The sequence below is a fragment of the Cherax quadricarinatus genome, chromosome 50 (assembly GCF_038502225.1).
Source record: "Cherax quadricarinatus isolate ZL_2023a chromosome 50, ASM3850222v1, whole genome shotgun sequence".
Classification (NCBI taxonomy): Eukaryota; Metazoa; Arthropoda; class Malacostraca; order Decapoda; family Parastacidae; genus Cherax; species Cherax quadricarinatus.
Window position 1 is genome coordinate 29,832,986 of NC_091341.1, and position 6,058 is coordinate 29,839,043.

Genomic DNA, 6,058 nt, shown 5'->3' on the forward strand with positions numbered 1-6,058 from the left:
AGATGCTGGGCAGACTTACATTTCAGCTAAAGGAAGAACTGTCGAAACTGGTACGATACTAGGGTGGTAAGCCTTAAGTTGGTTTATGTGATAAGTACGTTTTGCTTTTCTCTTTCCTGGAGTTTGTAGTACATAATTTACCTCATTGAGCCTTCAATCACTTCCAAAGGACCTTCGTATCTAGGTTGCAGAGCGTGTCCAGGTAAGAATTTCTGTGCCATCACACTGTCACCTGGTTTGAAGAAACGAGAGCGTGTGTGTTTGTCATAACAATGCTTCATCTTGGATTGGGCCTTAGCTAAGTTTTTTGAGGCTAATTCCCTCAGTTGTGACAAACGCTTTTGCATTAGAGTTGGAGTTGTTTTAAGCGAGGGTTCTGATTTTCCGGTCCATGAATCTTTTAGTACGGCGAGGGGGCCGCGTACTTGGTGTCCGTAAATTAATTCAAATGGACTGAACCCAGTGCTTTCTTGTTTGCTTTCCCTTAAGGCGAACAAGAGGAATGGTATTCCTTCGTCCCAATCTCTGGAAAACTGCTCGCAGTACGCTCTCATCATTGATTTTAATGTTTGATGAAATCGTTCGAGGGCTCCTTGCGACTGAGGGTGATAAGCAACAGAAAATACGGACTTAATTCCGAGGCGAGATAAGGCATCGCGAAACATCTTAGAGGTAAAATTTGAACCTTGATCGGATTGAATTATTCGGGGAATCCCCACCTGTGAGAAAATTTTTTGCAAAGCTCGAACAATGATGCGAGAATTAATTTTTCTCAAAGGGATAGCCTCTGGATATCGAGTAACGACATCCAAAATTGTAAACAGATATTGATTCCCTTGTTTAGTCTTGGATAACGGACCAACACAATCTATTATCAGGCGTAAGAAGGGCTCATCACTGACGGGAATCGGAATGAGGGGAACTGGTGGAGGTGTGTACGAAGGTTTGCCTGTCACTTGGCAGACTTGACAACCTTTTAGATAGCTTTCCAGTCTCCTTCATTCTGGGCCAATGAAAATGCTTGGCTCTTTTGCCCAGCGTTTTCTTTACTCCCAAATGTCCTCCCATGGGACTATGGTGGGCGAAACTAATAGCCAATTCTCTAAAGGTGCTAAGTAGCACTACTAAGTGTTTGCTGGTAGCCAGATCGTCGGAAGACAAAAGGGACTTTTCCTTTCTCATTAATATACCATTAGCAAGATAGTAACAATTTTCCACGTCTTTGGCGTCGTCTTCTGTAATAGCTATCTCTCGTAATTTCTCTAGGGATGGATCAAGGAACTGATCCCTTATTAAATCTTCTTTCGATAGCATTTTAATATCAAACTCTTGAAAAGGGCCGATCATAGAATATTTCAGATTTGAAGATCCGGGTTGTAAGGATCTGCTGAACAATAAATCGAGACCTAAATCTTCGCCTTCACTTAGGACTTCAGTTGATAAAGGATTTTGAGGCGCTCTAGACATTGCTCTAGTTATAACATTGAGAGGAAATAAGGTAGGAGCCTCTTTTCGAGCTTCTATGGCATAGTTAATGTCAGTAGAATTATCAATAACTAGAGGCTCTCGGCTTATACCTGGATAGTCTAGATCATTGCCTATGAGTAAGTCAACGCCCTGAATAGGAAAAGTTTCACTGGATATACCTACCGACACAAAGCCAGTATAGGTTGGTGTTTGGATGTATATCCTGTGAAGAGGCACTCTTATAATGGCGCCTCCATAGGCTTCTAATAAGACATCTAGCTTTGTACGAGTCATATCACTTACGGGAAGTGATATGATTGAGTCTCGTCTATTCCAACTTTCACTTTAGCAAAGTAGGGACTCATAGCTGAGTGAATATCTTTTTCTGAAACAGCTCTAGTATTGAGTCATCTAGAATGACTACTGATTCGTTCTGGTGGACCTTGTTCGGTACTAGGGTTCAGTTTCTTTTGAGTTGTCGATGAAGATATTACCTGAGTTGGGAAACGAAGTCGCTCGTTCCTGGTATCCCTCTCTAGCCAATAACAGTATTTCCTTAAATGCCCTTTCTTATTACAATAAGTGCAGTTCAACTCACTGTTATGCCTTAGTGGTTTTGAACTTTTCCTAGAGTTAGATCTAAATTTATTATTTATGGGCGTGGAGGCATCCTAGGAGGTCGGGCAAGGATTCTGTATGCGACGCATCTCTGTAAGATTGGATCGTCCTTTCTTAGGGGCATATTTAGTCACTGTTTCCTTACTTTTTGTTTCGCCAATCAATTGTTGAGATATTTCATAATTATCGGCGAGCGAGGCTGTTTCTAGTATATTTACTATGGGGCAACTAATCAAATACCTATGCAAGTCTTCTGATAAATTATTATAGAAATCCTCATGCAGGATCAATTGGGAAAGACTTTCCATAGATTTACAGTTAGAAGCTCTACACCATCTCTCAAAAGCGATTTTCTTTTCACGAGCAAAATCCACATACGACTGAGTTGGCTGGCGTTTTAATGCTCTAAAGGTTTTTTGATAACTTACTGGGAGGAGATCATAAGCCTCTAGGATAGCCTTCTTAACGGAATCATAATCCACATATTTCTCAAAAGGTAACGTAGCCGTACAACTTTGAGCTTTACCAGACAACGAAGTATGTAATAAGGTTGCCCAGTGTTGTCGGGGCCAGCGCATAGCACGTGCTTGATTCTCAAAGACTTCAAAATAATTTATCTAAATCTCCGTCATTAAATCTTGGAACCATAGATGCAGCTTTTTGTATATTGAAAGAATCATTTGAGAGATTCAGTACATCTTTCACTCACATTTCCTTGTTGTTGTTGTCTTATATAGCGGAGCGTTTCCCTTTGAAAGTCTTCTTCATTTAATTTACGCTGAGCCTCAATTTGAGCAGTCTGTAAAATAAATAGTCTCTCTAATTTCTCAAACTGACTTTGAGAAATATGCCCCGATGGTATCGAAAATGAGGGAATTGAACTGGCGGTATGTGGATATTCCTTTGGACGTGCACCTTGGTGAGGGCCAGGCTGACCATTAATAGGAATTCCTTCAGTAACGGGCGAATGCCGAACAGCGGCTGCACCCTGCAGTACTTCATCTTCTTTACTAGAGGCCAAAGCGGGACCTAATCTGTCTGATTCAATTTCAAGATCAACTCTTTGAAATTGTTCTTCTAATACGTCGAATCTCGACTGGTAGCTTACTTGAGAAACTAAACTTTCAGAGTCAGAATCTCCTGCTACATGATGGTTAGAGGCCCTTACGGTATTGGCTGTGTAATATCTATCGTATGGCACTCCCAATTTACGGGCTATCTGCCAGCACGTTTGAAGTTTCAAGGAGTCCAGCTTTGACAATGTTAAATCTTCAAATAACTCTTTAATGTGATCTTCCATGATCAATATTTTGAAATTAACTAAAGATAAATTCCCAGTATATAACTTTAATATTGTTCTTTTGATCAATGTCTTAGAACAACAGAGATCCCGGACGGGTACCCCATTTGCTGCGAATAAGAAATTTTTTAAAGAACTTCAGAATGTGGCCTGTTACCATTTATTTCTTATGCAACAAGATTTTTAGATCCGAGTTATTTAAAGGTATTTTAGAGTCTAGGGGAAATAATTTCAACTGGGAAACTCCATAGAATAATATTCAAATTTATTAAAGTATTTAAATACAATACTTTATCTTCTCTCTTTGTAGTTAATGTAACTTAATACTTTGTACAATAAATTTACCATATACATTTAGTTCAAAATCATGGAAATGTCATATTAATAAGGAAGTTTAATTATTCTTCCTGTAATTCAGTCTTCAATAACATTTACGTCTTTGTCTTAACAAGACTGTAGACTCGAAATACAAAAGGTACAAGATTTAACAAGACCTTTGAATCTGGCTGTAAAGTATCTATGGATTACTGAACTGACCAAGAATATAAATATCAAAAGAATCTTTCAAAGTAATGAGGATCAAAGTGAGTCAGCTCTTGAGTCCAATTCTCAAAACCATTCAACTGTACACCGTAAGAGCCAATATACGATCAGTTGTCAGGGCTAGAGCTGGGAGCAGACTGACTACTTGCCAGTCTGTTGACGTGTCGTCAGGTTGGATCAGCTGAGCCACGTCAGCCAGCCGGACATAAACAACTGAACAATTCACCGGATGGTTCCGAGACTTAAACTCTATATACACAAGAAATTCTACCTAACCATAATAGTAAAATAATAGTGATAATGGTAAAAAATAGTAATAATACCAAAATAGTGATAATAACAATATAATGATAATAACGATAATACCATGGTATTTTTCATATATTAACAGATAATAATATAACGCCGAAAGTCTCTATTTTAGCCATAAACGGGGACTTTCGCGCTATAATATTAAGTGATGAACATATTCTCTTACAACAGTTAAATAACACAGGATGACCAATCTCGAAGATATAACACCTTACACCACAGGACTTTGAAAAAGCAATAGATGACTTGCCCATGCATTCTGTCCCAGGTCCAAGCTCGTGGAACTCCATTACTTTAATTATGGAGAGGGAGCATATACACAGCGGTCATGCCACAGTCAGTACAAACAACAGATGTAAACCCACTCCACAAATGTGGCAGTAAAGTAACTGGAAAGAATTACAGTCTGAAGCTCTCTGACCGCGGGTTCAAATCCCACCCGTGGTATGGTTTATTACAGTCCGATGTGTAACGTTAGCACGTTACACATAAAGAATATTTGAAAGGGTTCTAAAAAGCAAAATCGCCAACTACTTGGATACCCAACAATTGCTCAACCCAGGGCAGCATGTGTTTGGAGCAGGTTTCTCCTGCCCCTCAACTACTGGACCACTATGATATGGTCTTGGATGCAATGAATGACAAATTACAGATGTAGTATACACAGACTGTGCGATAGCTTTCGACAAGTGCGGTCATGGTGTAATAGCACACAAAATGTGTGATAAAGGAAAAACAGAAAAAGTGGGTTGATGGATCTTAAACTTCCTAACAAATAGAACACAGAGTAATAGTAAACAGTAAAGTATGAGGCGGTTACAGTGAAAAGCTCTGTTCCACAGTAATCATTCCCATCCTCGTTCTCATCCTCATGAAGCCGTAACGGCTTGACAAAACTCCTGGAGAGCGAAACGTTGCCACAATAAAATGTCACATTAGTTGCACTTGTGTCCTTTTACCTCACATATTCACAAAAACCTCAGTTATTCACCAAAGTAGATTAAAATTATAGGTTGTCTACCTTGTCAATAGATCAGCGTTAATATTTTCAAGTAGGTAAACACAAGTCATTAATTAGTTCTTCAGAGGAAAGAATTATTACAATGAGAATCCTGCTTAATGGAAAACACATCTAAATTTGAATCCGATCAGAAGAAGCATTCTTCAGTTTTTGAAAGGATTCCAACGATTCCAAGAAAGAGTCATTTGAAAAATCTGTTCACAGATTTAATTGGTTCTCTCCGCGTCTTAAGATTTATTAGCCATTAAATATAGAAAACCTTTCAGTAAACATAAACTGAAGCAAAACTAACGTGATTTGATAATCGAAATTTTACACACAAAATTAGTTGATTTACACATGTGTACTTGAATTTCAAAGTTACTCTGCAGTGTGTTTTTTATATTTCTCTAACCAGTCCCACGATTATGGAAATGAGCTCAACAATTTTGATCATCAAACACACATGCGTATGCCAACTGTATCTGAAATCTTGCCCTGTTTTCTGCACACCACCATGAAAAATGTCAGGCTAATCGGATGAAGGTTTCGAGAGTTATTGGGAAAATAAAACGATAATTTGAGAAAGAATAAAACAAGGAAATAACTCAGGCAACCACCTAAAAGTACACCAGCGGGGATCCTGATATGTTAGTAAGCAGTGTGAGGAGCCGGCCAGTCCCGCAACACTGTGATTAACATATGCATATTTGCATCCATTTGAATACTGGCATTCAGACGTGGCACTGCATGATTCATAGAAATTATATATCTCTAAACTTCAGAGGTTTTCCACTGTTATTCATTTGAAAAAAAGA